We start from the raw sequence: 17,335 nt of genomic DNA on the forward strand, positions 1-17,335 counted from the left end.
TTCACACTCATTAGGCCACTGGATCTTCACAACTGCCTGTGAGGAAGACTCGTGTGAGACACGAGGAAACCAAGACACAGCAGGTGAAGCCACTTGCCCAGGATTCCTGGCCAGTTAGCAACAGAGTCCGCACTTAATCTCCATACTCTGATCCCACCTGACTGGCTCAGCTGAGGCCGGCACCACTTCCTGTCCCACAGGGAGTAAACTCTGCTTTTTAAGGCATGACCTTGGCACTAAACCATGCTTCCCGTGGAAGGTCAGGCAGCTCTTGTTATACCAGGAGCTTTGAGATATCCAGCCCTTCTGGAGAAGGATAGAAAGACTGACTTGAACGTTAGGGAAAAATGATTGCTGATGACCATACAAATATAGAATGCTGAAGGAAGCCATTGCCAAGGGAAAGCCACAATGGGACAGGGCTTGGGTTCTGGAATAACGGATACATGAATCACAGTAAGTTTAAAAAAAAAAAAAAAGTGAGCTTGCTTTTCCCCTTTCATCAAAGTACTGATGATCAGAAGATAAATCATGTTTGGAGAAGAATCAAAGTGATTGGATTAAGCTTTCCTGCAGTGCTTCTGACTAATCTTGGATCTGGGTAATTTAACTGAAAACTTAGCTCCGCAGAACACTTGAACTCTCCAGCTTTCAGAGAGACACTCTTGTCGATTCTGCAGAATCCCAGTGAGACATTTCCTTCTACAGAAATGCACCATACCTGAGAGACAGACGCAAATGCTCTGTTCTCCCAGCAATTGTGCTGGGTTCATGGATTATAATTCAAGTAATTGTCCATGATGAGATCATCCCATTGCCTAACACGCTGAAATCAAAATAGTCCAGTTCCAAGCAAGCATTCCTTTCTCCTAAATGAGAGGGAAGAGGCGAGATGTTATGTGACCTCTCAGTTCTAGAGATTTCCCCGGCTGATGGTGCAGTGAAATGATCTACCCATCGCTGAGATTTCAGTGAGCTCAAAAGTTTTCCTGGGTGCCCTCCTGGGAGCGATTTCATTCTTCATCTGCCCGCAGTGCTCCAGAAATACCCTGCACTTGTGAGCAAATCCCTAACAAGATTTCCAACTAGACCCTTGGTGGTGGAATTTGCCAAAAAAGGGACACGAAAAATAAATGAGCTGTTCTCCTAACTGGGTCTCCCCAGACCCGGGAATCAGGGTGAGGGTCCCAGGCCCACTGGTTCCCGTGACATGGTGACTCTCCAGCTGGAAGGCGGCCCTCACTGACCACATGCTCCCAGGGACGCACCCAGTGCTGAGCTCCGAGTCACTCCAGGGTCCCTCCCGCCCGCTCGGGAGACCTAGGCCATACCCAAGGGGCAGGCTTCCCTCCACGGTCGTGAGCCTTGTGAGGATGGGGAGCCCAGGACGGTGGGTGTGCAGAGAGGTGGAGAGAAGGTAAGGCTGGAAAACATTCAGAAACTATGAAAACGGTGTCGGGAGCCCGAGTCCCACGGAGCCGGGCAGGAACTCTGGTGCTCATCTTTCCCAGCTGGGACATCGTGGCAGGTCACTGAAATTATGCAACCTCCAGGTTTCTGACCTAAGAATCAGAGGACAGGCTGCTCTTTGTAAATTAAACATCAACTGTACTCACACCCCCAGAAAGGAGTACATTAGGACGTGGTGAAAGCTGGATTGTGAGACTGTGTGTGAGTATATTATCAGACTCATAACTGTCATGCGTTGTCTCTCTCCTGCTAGGATTTACGCTCCACAAGGGCAAACCATCCTCGCTGGCACGTCTTTTGTGCCGACTGACAAGCAGACGCCTAGGCGCTCAGGAAACGTTGGTTAAGAGAAGGAAGAGCGTGGCACACACTCCCCTGCCCCCAGCATCGCCCACGGCGCCCCTTCCCACACCTCGCACGGCCGTGTTTCCCACCACCTGCATGGCATATCTTCCCCCACAGCGTGGTGAGGACAAAGAAGCTCTGCTCGAAGGACCAGCAACCTGGGTCAGTATCGACCCCATCACTAACGGCTCACATGGTTTGGGGCAGGTCCCTTCCCTGCTCAGGGGCTCCTTTGCACAAAGATGGGGTTGCCTCAGGCCAGTGGCTTTTGATCTGGCCCCACAAACACTCGAGGTGGTTTTCCCACCAAGACCTCTGGCGTCCTCATCCCTGGGCCCTGACCCGCACCTCACCTGAGTCATTCTACTTGTGCCTTTCCGTGTGCGCAGCTTCTGAGAAAGATGTTGCTGGAGCTAAACAAAGTTTCATCCCAAGCCCCTTCTCCGTTCTAACTACGATGCATGGGCATGACACAGACACGGCTGGGAGAGAGACGTGATGTCCTCGTGGACACCACGCTGCCTCTTGCAGGGCATCTGAAATTCCGCAGTGGACAGCCCTGCGTTTCGCGAGGGGCTCTCACAGCATCTGCAAGACAGCCAGGCCCGAGTCTCCCTGGGCAGTGGGCCCCCCCGGGAGGATGAACCTCCCCAACAGGACACAGACATCCCCGCCACCTACCACTGAGGCAGCGCCCGTCGGCTCCGTCTCCAACGCTCCACGGTTTCCATCATAAACGTGCATCATCCCAAGCCTCGGCCTCTATCACTGCCCCCAGAAAACCTTGCCTGAAAGATGGGCGCCACGCCCTGCCCCAAACATTTCTGCTTCCGCACAGAACTTTCCGTCCAGCTGTCCAGCTGTCCCTGAGCAGCAGTGCTGCGGCTTCATCGTAGTTTGAGGTGCTGCACTGTGTAGATCCCAGGAGTGAGGAGACAGCTCAAGGCAGTTTATTACTCACACAAGCAGCACAAGCAAGATCATCCTGGTATCAGATTCCTGCATCCCTAGTCTCTGATGATGACACCAGACTAGAGGAACCAGGTGACAGCCATGAGCAGAGGAAGTCTGTCACAGGAGAGATGATTCTAAAATACACCCACATGGCTTGACAGCTGCAGCTGTGCCCTAAGGGGGGCCAGGGGAGAGTCCCGGGTCTCACCAGAACAAGGAAGTGGATAAGACACTGTGACAGCCTCTCACGAGACAGGGAGTGGGGGAGACATGGCCTCAAGGCAAGCTACCCCAGGACCACCCAGCTTGCCGTGTTTCTGGAAGGATCAGCAGGTGTTCTGCGTGGGACGTGCAAGGGCCCTGTGGCACGGTCCCTCCCCCACACTACCTCCTTCCCCTTCTCTAAGGAAAAGGGTGTGTCCTCTTGTCGAAGCACAAACTCACTCTCAGCTCTTTGGATTTTACTGCAACTCTCCTCGGAAACCCGTTTCATCAATGATCCCTTCTCTTTTCTGAATCTTCATCCTACCCGGCCTGCTGGGTGTTTAGACACAGTATAAAAACACTCTGCACACACTTAACTTAAAAAGAAAATAAACTACTAAAAAACATACTTCTGAATCTCCCCTAAGTCTCACTCTCTCTGTCTCTCCCTTCTCTTTCCCTCTCTCTGGATGCATCCATCTACATGCCAGGCTTTGGCTGTTACCTTTGTGCTGAATATGCCTCGATCTGACGCCCAGCCCATCCTCTGGAGCTGCTTCCACAGAGCCGGGTGTTGACTGAGTATCTCCACCTGACTGTCAGAAGAGCATCTCACATTTAACATGGTTATGAAACAACGGCTCATCCCCCCTCAAACCTGCTGCTGTTCCCTGTGTGCACCTCCAAGAGCCCACTTACAGAACCCAGAAATGTGGCAGACAGCCTAGACTTCCCTTTCTTGTATCCCTAACTTCCAATATCCATTTGGAGACTAAGTCTTGTTTATTTTGAAACATTTCTTTCCTTTTTAAAGAAAAATACTTCCTTTTATTATCACCATAGTTTTTGCATCTAGATACATAGCCTCAATAGCAGTTTGCTTTTGAAAGCTTAGTGATAAATATTAAATATATTTTCTCATTTTAATTTTATCCCACTCTGCCAAGAAAAATTAACATTTGTTATGTGTAATCTGGGCCCACTTCCATGATTAACCTGTATGGCTATACAAATGGCTTAGTTTCTCCTGCTGATTATTCAGAACCAAGACCCCAGGAAGATGGGACCGGGTAAGAATTATTTTATAAAGTGTACTACACAAAATGATGACTAATTTTAAGCTAAATTCTAAAGTAAGGATGAGAGGAAATGAGGGATGTTTTCTTCTAGAAACAATTTATAAAGAGTTCTAATTCATAATTTTTTTACAAAATGGTTGTAGGAAGACGTAAAATCTCAACCTGAAATTCAGAATATTATGAGGGAGTTTCACTTCCAGGTGTGATGTCGTGTCTGGAAAGAGACTTTCCATTCAGGTAAAAGCTGGACAAATAGATAAAAACTAAAACACCTTTTTTGAGACATTGGACTCAGGAATGTAAACTCTGAAAGAAAGGGAAGAAATGTGAGCAGTGAACCCTATAATTACTCTAAAATGACACCTGAAGGCACTTTCTGGACCATAGTACAGGGACAGCCTGGCAGCCTTGCAGCATTGAGGAGAAAGAGATCAAGGTTCCAGAAGGCTGGGTGAGCAGAATCTACAACGCAGAGAACCAGAGAGAAAGGAGCTACACAGAGAAAGAGCTACACACCTCAGAGGTGTCTGCTTAGGCTTCTTGCTCTACATTAAGCTTCTTATGTGTGGAGTAAAGCTACCTGTGGTAGGCAAAGATATTCTGGGGAGTTATAAACAGAGCAATGCCTATAACTCACACAGGGCTGGGAACATTTGAGTTCTGACCAACCACAGTGGATAGAACTTGTTGAATATCTTTGGAGTAAAGGCTAATTGAGATCTTCCCCAGCAAAGTTTATAAACAAGCCTTGAAATGATTAAATGGATCCACAAACAGCTCAAATGACTGGCAAAACAATCTTCATTCTTTAAAGGGAGACACCACAATCTGGTACTCAACAATGTATTATGACAATGTCCAGTAACTGGTCAAAAATTACTAGACATGTTAAGAAGCAGAGATATGTGATCCACAGCCAGGAGAAAAAATCATTCAATAGAAATAGACAGAGAAATGACAGAGATTATGGGATTAGAAGACAAGTAGTTATCACAAATATCCCCAACCTGCTCAAGGATTTAAAGGAAAACATGAGAAGAGAGATTGAAGAAAAAGTTTTTTTAATCCAAATGGAATTTATAGCTATGAAAAATACAACATTTAAAAGGAAAATTTTACTCAGTAAGATTATCAATAGATTAAACATTGCAGAAATTTGGTTCATACACTTGAAGACATAGCCATAGAAATTATCCAATTGAAGCATCAAGGGAAATAAGATTCAGAGCTAATGAACAGAGCCTCAGAAGCTTGAGTGTAATATCAATCCGTCTAGCATATGACTATTAGAAGTTTCCTTCTAATAGAAAGAGGAGGAAAAATAATATTCAAACAAATAATGGTCAAAATTTTCCCAGTTTGTTATAAATTATGAACATAATTTCTAAAGTATAAATCTATAGATAAAAAACCCCAGCAGCAAACCCCTATAAGGAAAAAACAAATGTATAATTATAATGACATATATGCATCATTATAGTATTATACAGAGTATTATCACTGCCCTTCTAATCCTCTGTGCTCCACCTAGTCATCCCTTCCTTCCCCCAACCCCAGGCAACTACTGATATTTTTACTGTGTCCATAGTTTAGCCTTTTTCAGAATGTCATCTAGCTGGAACACAGTATGTAGCCTTTTCAGACTGGCTTCTTTCACTTAGTAATTTGCATTTAACGTTCTTTTGCGTCTTTTCATGGCTTCATAGCTCACTCCTTTTTATGTGTTGAATAATATTCCATTGTCTGTATGTACCACATTTTATTTATCCATTCACCTACTGAAGGATATCTTGGTTGCTTTCAATTTGGGGCAATTATGAATAAAGCTGCTATAAACATCCGTGTGCAGGTTTTTGTGTGGGCATAAGTTTTCAACTTCTTTGGATAAATACCAGGGAGAGAAATTTCTGGATCCTGTGGCAATGTTTAGTTTTGTAAGAAAATACCAACCTGCCTTCTACAGTGGCTGCACTGTTTTGTATTCCCACCAGCAGTGAATGAGAGTTCCTGTTGCTCCACCTCCTGAGCAGCATTAGATGTTGTCAGTGTTCCAGATTTGGGCCATTCTAATAGGGGTGTAGGGATATCTTGTTGTTGTTTTAATTTTCATTTCCCAGATGATACATGAAGTGGAACATCTTTTCATATATGTATTTACTATCTGCATGCCTTCTTTGGTGAGATGTCTGTTAAGGCTTTTGTCTTGGTTTTAAAGCGGGTTGTTTATTTTCTTTTTGAGTTTTAAGAGTTCCTTGAATATTTTGGATAACATACCTTTATCAGATATCTCTTTGGAAAATATTTTCTTTCAATCTGTGGTTTGTCTTCTCATTCTCTTGACATTGTCTTTTAGAAAGCAGAAGTTTTAATTTTCACAAAATCCAACTTAGCAAGTATTTCTTTCATGGATCATGCATTTGCGTTGTGTCTAAAAACTCACTGCCATTCCCAAGGTCATCTAGGTTTTGTCTTTGTTTACGTTTTATCTTTTTGGAGTTTTATAGTTTTGAGGTTTATATTTACATGCAAAGTCTGTGATCCACTTTGAGGTAATTTTGGGGAAGGGTGTAAGGTCTGTGTCTAGATTCTTTTTTTTTTTTTTTTAACATGTGGATGCTTGGTTGTTCCAGTACCATTTGCTGAAAACACTATCTTGCCCCATCATACTGCCTTTATTCCTTTGTCAAATATCAGTTGACTATACCTATGGGGTTATATTTCTGGCCTCTTTATTATGTTCCAAAGATATATTTGTCTGTTCTTTTGCCAATCCCATGGCATCTTGATTACTGTAACTTTACAGTAAGTCTGGAAATCAGGTAGAGTCAGTACTCTGACTTTGTTCTTCTCTGTCAATGTTGTGTTGGCTCTTCTGGGTCTCTTGCACTCCCTATAAACTTTAGAATCCATTTGTCAATGTCCACTAAATAATTTGCTGGGATTTTGATTGGGATTGCATTGAATCTATTGATCAAGCTGGGGAGAACTGATTCTTTTTTTTTTCTTTTCTTTTTTTTTTTGGCGGTATGCAGGCCTCTCACTGCTGTGGCCTCTCCCGTTGCGGAGCACAGGCTCCGGACGTGCAGGCTCAGCTGCCATGGCTCACGGGCCCAGCCGCTCCGTGGCATGTGGGATCTTCCTGAACCGGGGCACGAACCCGTGTCCCCTGCATCGGCAGGCGGACTCCCAACCACTGCGCCACCAGGGAAGCCCTCTTTTTTTTTTTTAGTTACTTTATTTATTTATTATTTATTTTTGGATGCGTTGGGTCTTTGTTGCTGCACACAGGCTTTCTCTAGTTGCGGCGAGCGGAGGCTACTCTTCGTTGTGGTGCACGGACTTCTCATTGCGGTGGCTTCTCTTGTTGTGGAGCATGGGCTCTAGGCGCATGGGCTTCAATAGTTGTGGCATGCGAGCTCATTAGTTGTGGCTCTCAGGCTCTAGAGCACAGGCTCAGTAGTTGTGGCACACAGGCATGTGGGATCTTCCCAGACCAGGGCTCGAACCAGTGTCTCCTGCATTGGCAGGCAGATTCTTAACCACTGCAACACCAGGGAAGTCCAGGAACTGATTCTTGATAATATTGAATCTTGCTGTCCATGAATGTGGAATATCTCTCCATTTATTCAGTTCTTTGAACTCCTTTATCAGACTTTTGTAGTTTCCCTCTTATAGATCTCACACATATTTTGTTAAATTTATACCTAAGTATTGCACTTGGAGGGTGGGGAGTGCTAATGTAAGTGATATTGTGTTTTTAATTTCAAACTCCACTTGTTCATCACTGGTCTATAGGAAACAATTAGCTTAATTTTTGTATATTAATTTGCATCCTGAAACCTTGCTATAGTCACTTAGTTCTAACAGTTTTGGTAAATTCTTTTGAATTTTCCACATTAACTATCATATCATCTGTGAACAAAGACAGTTTTATTTTTTCCTTTCCAATCTGTATACCTTTCATTTCCTTGTGAGTGAGTGAGTGTGTGTGTGTGTGTGTGTGTGTGTGTGTGTGTGTGTGTGTTATTGCATTAGCTCGGAATTCCAGTACAATTTTTTTTCTATTTTTATTTTTATTTATTTATTATTTTTTACAACTTTATTGGAGCATAATTGCTTCACAATGGTGTGTTAGTTTCTGCTTGGAAAACTTCCTATTCCTCACCATGAAATACTATGTTAGGGGTAGGCTTTTTATAGATATTCTTTAACAAGTTGAGGAAGTTCTCCTCTCTTCCTAGTTCACTAAGAGTTTTTATCATGAATATGTGTTGGATTTTGTCAAATGCTTTTTCTGCATATATTGATAATGATCATGTGACTTTTTAGGCTGTTGATGTGATAAGTTACATTAATCAAATTTTGGGTGTTTGTTATTCAATCTTGTAATCAAATTTGCTTCTTTTTTTCCTGTTCATCTCTAATTCTTAATGATCAATATCTACCTGCAGTTCTATATTAGGGCTTTACATTTGGGGGCTTTTAATCTTGATTTATCTCCTGGTAGTCTAGAGTAGGTTTGGGGTAACTCAGGAATGAGGTTTAGGGGTGTATTGTCTGTGCTTCTGCCTTCTTGCACTTTTTTAACAGTTGCTTTCATGCACAAAGGTTGCAATGCCCAGCCCTGAGCAGTTCCGATATTTGAGAGGCATTTATCTGCTCTCACAGACTGAGATGGGAGCAGGGTGTCATCAGGGTATCTAAATGCACTGCCGAACCTGGTGCATTCTGTAGGTATTTTGTGGGTTGGTTGATCCAGACGTAGGACGTGCTATCCTGCACCTCCTCGCTGGCTTTATGCCCTCTCCTTCTGAGCTTCATGCCTGCAGGAGGAGACCCCTGCCCTCCGAGGTCGAGGAAACACCACCTGCCAGCTCTCTTCTCCTCGTGAGACACGTTGTATAGTAGGAGGTGTCGTCTCCTTCACTGAAGTGGGAGGAGGGGATAAACGTGGACAATAGGGTGGTGACTCACCCTGCTTGGAGCCCACAGGTGGGCTAGGGTGGTGGGGCTGAATCAGTCACGCACCCCCCCTCTCCACTGGAATGTAACCCTCCACTGCAGAGGGCGGGGAATGCACCACCTAGGGCTGAGATTCTCCACCCTCCCTTCCTCTGTGATGGGCTTGAACAGCAGCCATTTCTGGACACGTCTAGCATTCACTGGTTTTCTCCTACTTTATTTTCTGCTCCTATTTAAGGGATGGGGTGGGGAGGCACACACTCACCGGTAACTTGGAAGCATTCCTGTTTGCTTTCTACCTAGAAACGTTTGCGAGGTGGCCACAGAGGCCGGCTGTCATGGACTTTGCAGAAACTTATTCTCTCCCCAGACTCGCCTCGAGCTGAAATAGTCTCATCTGGCTCATCCCTCTCACATGTTGTTGAGGAGACCAAACCTGAATTGCCAAGGAATCTTGCCCAACGCCCCCTAAATTTTCAGACCAAAACTCAAACCACCTTTTCATGTTTCTTTCCCTTTACGATACAACCTGCTCTGAACAATGTGAATTATTTCTGCCACTTAGGCATGGTATGGCATCTAAGAAAAAAAAACTTCCTTCCTGAAGGGATTATGATTCCAAATGTTTGGAAATATGCAGCAAATTGGCATCTTCTGCACATAATGGTCACCTCCAGTATGCAGGCCAGGCTCATCCGGATGTGTGAGGATGCAGCCAGCTGACCTCCTTTGCACAGCATCTGTCTGCCCCCTGTGGGCCTCCAGCCAAAGCCCTCCACCTCTGCTTTTTCTCAGACACACACATGGACCCCTGGAGAATGGAGGCGGGCAGCCCAGGCAAACATCAGACAAAAGATGCTTAATTTATTAGTACCAAAAAGAAAGGGAAAAAGTTGCTCACTTAGAAAATTCAATCTACCTTACCCATTAGATTTTTTATACTTTTAGCTCTTCTCTAGTTTTACTAAATTTTTAGCATGATTGAGCCAAACCCACACAGCTCAGCAATTTAAAATTGGAGCTATAAAAATGAGAGCCTTGGTTTTTCCACTTTTCCAGGAACTGGAGAGTTTCAAAGCCTCAGACAATAAGCCATATACTGTAAAAAAAAAAAAAAAAAATGTAGCTACGTGTACAAAACAATTTGTAAATTAGATAGTGTTTGGGAGTAGCAACTTTTCGGAAAATTTTGAGGCTAGTGGGAAAAAATTTTGTGTGTATGTGTTGGCGGTATGGATTTGGGAAGTTTTTCAAAATGAAAATAAATGTAACACTTAGAGGTCAAGAATTTCTTCATTGGTCTGAGAACACTAAAATTTATACAATTGAATTTGCTTTTAAATGGTCATATCAGATATGTTTAGAAAATATAAACTCCTCCTCCAAAATATTTCTGGCCAATTTTTAAAAATAGTTTTGGGATAAGACTAAGTTTTAAGGGACCCCCTCCTAAAATATTCTTGACCTTCATGAGTCTAGCTGCATTTATCCCTAAGCATAGCTGCAAAGAATTATGTTTTTCCCCGGCTCTAAAGGATAGCTGGCTTTCAGAGAAAGACAAATATCCTATGATATCACTTATACGTGGAATCTAAAAAAAATGATACAAATGAACTTATTTGCAAAACAGAACTGGACTCACAGACATAGGAAACAAACTTATGGTTACCAAAGGGGAAACAGGGGGAGGTATAAATTAGGAATTTGGGATTAATAGATACGACTATGTATAAAATAGATAAATAACAAGGACCTACTGTATAGCACAGGGAACTATATTCAGTATCTTGTAATAACCTATAAAAGAAAAGAATCTGAAGAATAATATACATATATGTATGTATAAATGAATCACTTTGCTGTACACCTGAAACATTGTAAATCAACTATACTCAATAAAAAAATAAAATTAAAAAAACAGAATAGCTGGCTTTCTGCATGTGCTGTGTCTTCTCCTGGGAATCCTGTCCCCTCGGCATGCCACCCACCCCACCGTTCCCATCCAGTGGCAGCCCCACCCCTTCAGGGGCCCGATGAAGAGCCAGCCTGTGCGCTGACCACCCAAAGTTAGTCTCATGCTGCACTGAAATCACAGCTCAGATGTCATCCTCCCCACTGAGCCTGGCCACCGGGAACACAGCGGTACACCTGCTTTGTCCACCTCCTTCCCCCAGGCGCAGCCAGGTTTGGACAGGGAGGTGGTTAAGGCTGCGGTGAGTCCACGGAGGCGGAGAAACCAAGGAAGGGGAGGGGCAGAGGGAGAGGGAGAGGGAGGAAACTCCAACGGAAAAGGACCTTAGAAAGAGAAGAGGTTTGCATTCCAGAGGGAAGCACTGCTCCTCTATCTCAGGAAAAATGTCCTTTCTCAGCATCTTACACGGAGAGCTCTCTGACCTCCTGACGCTCTTCTTCCACTCAGGGCTGCCACATTCGTGCTGCTTCTCGTCCCAGACGTCTTGCACTGCCCGTTTCTCACTGCCTGTTTCTCACTTGCTTCCTCTCCCCACCATTCTCATGGAGATGAGGGCAACGCACGTGATCACGTCTACGACCCACTGCGGCATTATTCACACAAGCCAAGACAGGAAACAAACTAATGGTCCATGGAGGGATAAATGGGTAAAGATGTGGTATGCCTATCCAGTGGAATACTATTCAGCCATAAAAATGAAGGAAATCTCCTGCCATTTGCAACAGGGATGACCTTGAGGGCATTATGCTAAGTGACATAAGTCAGACAAAGACAGATACCACATGATCTCTCTTATAAGTGGAATCTAAAAAAACCCAAACTCATAGAAACAGAGAAGAGATTGGTGGCTACCAGAGGTGGGGAAGGTGGTCAAAAGGTACAAACTTCCAGTTGTAAGATGAATAAGTCCTGAAGGTGCAAGGACAGCATGGTGACCATGGTTAATAGTACTGTTCTATGTATTTGAAGGTTACTTAGAGAGTAGATCTTAGAAGTCTTCATCACAAGAAAAAGATTATAATTATGTGAGGTCATGGATGTTAGCTAAACTTATTGTGGTGATCATTTCACAATATTAACATATATCAAATCATTATGTTATACATCTTAACCTAATACAATGCTATATGTCCATTATATCAATAAAATTAGGGAAAAAAAGAGGCTTGAAAACTTAAGTGGAAAAAAAGAGAGTTAATAAAACTAGTACTTAATCACAATTGCTTCCCAATAATACAATAACTTCTGAATCAGTAAAAAAAACAAAAAAAATACACACACACACATACATATATCTTGGAGACTTCTATAAGCCAGACAATGAACTAAGTTTATTACTATGTATTATCTTATTTAACTCCTTAAACAACTCTATTGTGTAGATACTAGATACTATTACAGATGAAGCTCAGGGAGGCTAGTTACCTGTGTAAATCATCCCATTAACACTGGGCTCACCACCTCCATGCTATTCTGTATGACCCTGTCCCTCTAGCTAGGTTGCAAGAACCACACAGTATTCCAGTTTTATAGCCTTTAGAGGACCCAGCACTGGAACAAACATACAATAGGTGTCCAATAACTTATTACAGAGGTCACTGGTGACCCAGGTGGACAGAAGGCAGAGTAGGTGGGCATGCTATAAGTGGTTATTTGGGCATCCTACAGGCAAACTGTCTCCTTGAAAATTAAATTGATGATAAATTTAAAACTCAAGATTATCAGTTTAATTTTGCACATTAGATTATGCAGATTAAGTCCTATCATAATAGAAATGTGTTATAAGTAAGCAATTTGGAAGCCCAAGAGAATGACTAATATCGCTGGAGGAATAGTCAATATAAAAAAATTCCAGTACAACCAAAGGACCTGCCTGCTCCCACAGGAGAGGTTTGGCCTCTTCTTGCTTGTTCAGACATACCAAATCATGTGCTCAACATGCAAGCTAAAAATCCATCTATAATTAGATCTGCCTAGAAATGAATAAAAGGCATTCCAAAAAAAGTTCTTCAACAATATAACAGTAAAATGGCCATATGTTTAACTTGGCTTCAAGTCACAAAATATCACAATGTTATATGCTATTAATGTTGTAAATTTATATGGGCTTTTCAACTGATCCAAAAGCTGAAGAGAAGAAAGTAAGTTAAATAAAAAGGAGGTGTAAGCTCAAGATACATGGAAAGAAATACACAAAATATTTACTTTTAAAAACAATGCAGGTGACTCCACTGTCCATGTTGTAACTTTCCTGTTTACAAATATTGGAATGATTTTCACAAAGTCATTGGGTTTCTGATATATTTTAGGGCAAGTACAGACATCTGGTTAACAGAGCATCCAAGTACACATTCCTTCAATGTTTTTAGTCTCTCAGTCATTTGTTTTCTTCCTGCAAAACTAATTGACGGAGAGCCCCATGGAGTGGAGAACATAAAGCTCCCCCACACATCAACAACTTTATTTCTTTAATGAAATGCATAGAGCAATGGTCAGGGATTCTCATCCACAGTCCTTTGATCGATTCCTCTACATCTATTTGTTACTTTAAATACCTAATTATCTATAATAATAAAATAAATACATGTTTACTGAGGAAAATTTGGAAAATGCCTAGTACTATGAAAATATCCAAAAGTTCTACTTCCAGGAATGATAGGATAGGTAATTCCTGCCAACACTTCAGCTGAGAAAAACTAGAAAAGCTGGACCCCCCCCAAAAAAAAAAAAAAAAAAAAAAAACAACTTTTGGAAGACATCGGACAGCTAACAAAGCAAAGAAACATTATAAGGCAAAGATCCAGGAAAAAAAAAAAACCAACAAAACTCAGAGAGCCCAGCTTTTCCCCAAGAGCCATGTCTCCATTCCAGGAAAAAAAAAAAAAAAATGGTGAGAAGCTGAGCAGCACTTTAGATTCACAGGAATAAGAGGAAAATTAAAGTCTGCCAAAGAGAGAGTTCTTGGGATATGTGAAGATTATAGAGCATGAGTGAACCAGAAATAGATAATTCTTGCAAGGACAGCACCCAGCTTCCTGTCAAATTCTGATCAGATTAAGGTCATCTGGGATTACCAATGTCTGTAGCCACCTTGCAGAAACAAATGTCAATTCCCTCTGTAGAAATATAATATCATCCCATAGCTCAATTATCTCTACAATTCTTCATACACCATATCTGGCACTCAGTGAAAAAATAATCAGCCTTATGAGAAGACAAGGGAAAAAAATCAAAACCAAGGAAAACAACAGACAAAATAAATGAACCCAAAGGGGATTCAGATAATGGAGTAATCAGACATACACTTTAAAATAATTACCACTAGTATTTATATTTAAGTGAATAAAAGACAAGATGGAAAATTTTCACAAAGAACTTGAAATTTTCAAATGTGGAGATTATAGAAGTGATAAAATACAATCAACACAAGAACACAATGGATGAATATAATGGATTAGACACAGCTGAAGAGAGAATTAGAGAATTTAAGAGCAGAAGAAAATATCCTAACTGAAATACAGAAAGGCAAAAGGAGGAAGAGAGAGAGAAGCATATAGCACTTGGTAACAGATTTAAGATGTAACTGGTTCCTAGGGAGAAAAGAGAAAATGTGCCAGAACTTCAGTAAGTACAGGATGTACTGAATTGCACAAGATTCCTGTAAAGTTTGGAAACACAGACAAATGTAGACAATGTTTTCAAGAACATATTCAACCTGCAAAAACAAAAGTATATTAGCTCCATTTCCAGACTTGAGGATACTCTGTAGACTTAAGACCATAAAAAAAAAAAAAAAGTGGAGATATGAGTGAAAACTCGTATGTAAAAACTACATGCTTTGACAAGGGAGGAAATTTAGGAGGATAAAGAGAAAAATAGAGTAAGCTCATGAGTTGATTTATAGGTAATAAGTAGCAATGGATGAGGGTCAAAAGATATAATTAAGACTGACAAACCAAATAGTAGAAGCCTAAACAAATAAAGGAAGGGAGGACTAAGGACATTATATGAAGGGATATAATGTATGAATACAAACATTATAAATATTTAAATATAAAGCTACCCACAAAATTATACAAAAAAGTACAGACCTTCCCAAACACCAAATAAATAACAAAATACAAAAAGGAAAAATAAAACAGACAGTATAGTAAAAGAACTCAATTAAATATATTTAATGTGGTAAATATACATTAAGTAATGTGACAGAGTTGGAGAGTTCAGAGTTTGGTCATAGCAATAAGTTAAGAGGACATAACACACTAATTGGAAGGAAAATATGTTAAGACTAACTCAAAAGGCCAAGTCCAGTTCAATGCTGTATGTAAGAGACAGGCCTAAAATGAAGTGATTTAGAAAAGTTAAAAATGAAAGAGAACAGGCAAACAGACAGAAAGCAGGTGTTGTGCTCTTGATAGATGACAAGGTAGGATTTGGGGAAAAAAGCATTACATGAGACAAGAATGACAGTGTATAGTGCTGAAAGCTATAATTCAGGATGAAAATTTAATTTTAATATCTATGTTCCAAATGATGCAACAGTGCTGATAAACAGTCACTGTAGCAGAGGCAGGAGAAAGAGGTAGAAACAGCCCAATAGTCAGTGGCATTAACCTGCTGTTCTAATAAAAAGATGGGTCCGGGGAGCAGCAGCAACAGGTCAATGAGGAGGTAGAAAACCTGAACAGAAGACCCAATAAGGACCCATAAAACCCTGATCTCAATGCCTGCACACAAAACATTCTTGAAGATTAACTGTATTTCAGGCCACAAAGGGAAACTCAGGAAATCCCAGAAAGTAGAGTTAATACAAACAATATTTTCTGTTCATAATGAAACAAAACTCAAAATTAATAACAAAAAGGCCCTTCTATCAGAGAATTAGAAAAAACTGTCAATTAAAAACTCTAGGGTGAAAAGCTAAAAACAAATCTAAATGATAGAATTTCTTTTAAAAAAGATGATAATGGAAAAGCTACAGACAAATCAATAGGATAAAGTTAAAGCAATGATCAGAAGAAACTTTGCAATGTAATGTCTAAATTGCTAAAAAATGAAACAGTGAAAAGAAATAGATTAAATAGTCTACCCAGTAAACCAGAAAAAGAATGTAATCTAAAAGTAAGCAGAAAGAAGGAAATAATAAAGATAAAAGCTGAGATTAATTAGTTGGAAAAATAAAAAACAGTGGAACTCATAACTAAATTGAAACGCCAGTTATTCAGAAAAAGAAAAACCACAAGTGAAACTAGTCATGAAAAAGGGGGGAACGCAAACACACAAAATAAGAAATGACAAGGGTGGAATAACCATTGAAATAAAAGAATTTTTTAAAACATGAAACTACTTTGCAAAACTCCATACAGATACATTTCAAAGTATCAATGTACTGATAACTTCCTAGGAAATGTATGATTTATCAAAATTAACCCCTATAGAGATAGAAAGTTTAAATCAATCATTCCATAGAATGTTATCAAAGAACGAAACCCCAAAGAGCACCAGGCCTACCCAGATGGTTTCACAGGGAATTCTACCAAACTTTCAAAGGCTGGATAATTCCCACTCTACCTAGATTGTTTCAGACACAGAAAAAGAAAAATAACATTTTTATGAAATACAGTGTTGATACTCACCAATGAAGTATGTACGATCAAGCCCCCAAATCAGGCAATCTGCTTAATGGACAAAGGCTGGATGTGCCCCTAGAGGCAGCCCCCAGCACCATGACAACCTGGCAGGGCATTAGAGGTGGTATGCAATATAATGAGACCAAAAAAGTATTTAGAAGCTTAAGAAATAGAAAAGGAGTAATAAAACCATCTCTATTTATAGACAATGAGAATCTAACCTGGAAAACTCCAGGGCATCGATGATAAAACAAACACAAATAACAAAAGAAGATTCATTGATGTATCAGGCAAGAGTAATACACTTCTTACCCACAGACAATAATAAGAAAAGATAATGTGAGAAAAGATTGCAATAATAATAAAAAAGATAAAATAACAGAAAAGATTAAAAAATAAAAATGCAAGAGATCACAATAAAAATTAAAAAGATATGGGCTTCCCCGGTGGCACAGTGGTTGAGAGACTGCCTGCCCATGCAGGGGACACGGGCTCGTGCCCCGCTCCGGGAAGATCCCACATGCCGTGGAGCAACTAAGCCCGTGAGCCATGGCCACTGAGCCTGCACGTCCAGAGCCTGTGCTCCACAACGAGAGAGGCCACAACAGTGAGAGGCCCACGTACCACACACACAAAAAAAAAATTAAAAAGATAAAATACTTAGGAAAATGTAACAAAAGTGTTCACAATCTATATGACAGAAACTTAAAAATTCTCCT

This window comes from Hyperoodon ampullatus (assembly GCF_949752795.1).
Source record: "Hyperoodon ampullatus genome assembly, chromosome: 8".
In the NCBI taxonomy this organism is placed as follows: Eukaryota; Metazoa; Chordata; class Mammalia; order Artiodactyla; family Ziphiidae; genus Hyperoodon; species Hyperoodon ampullatus.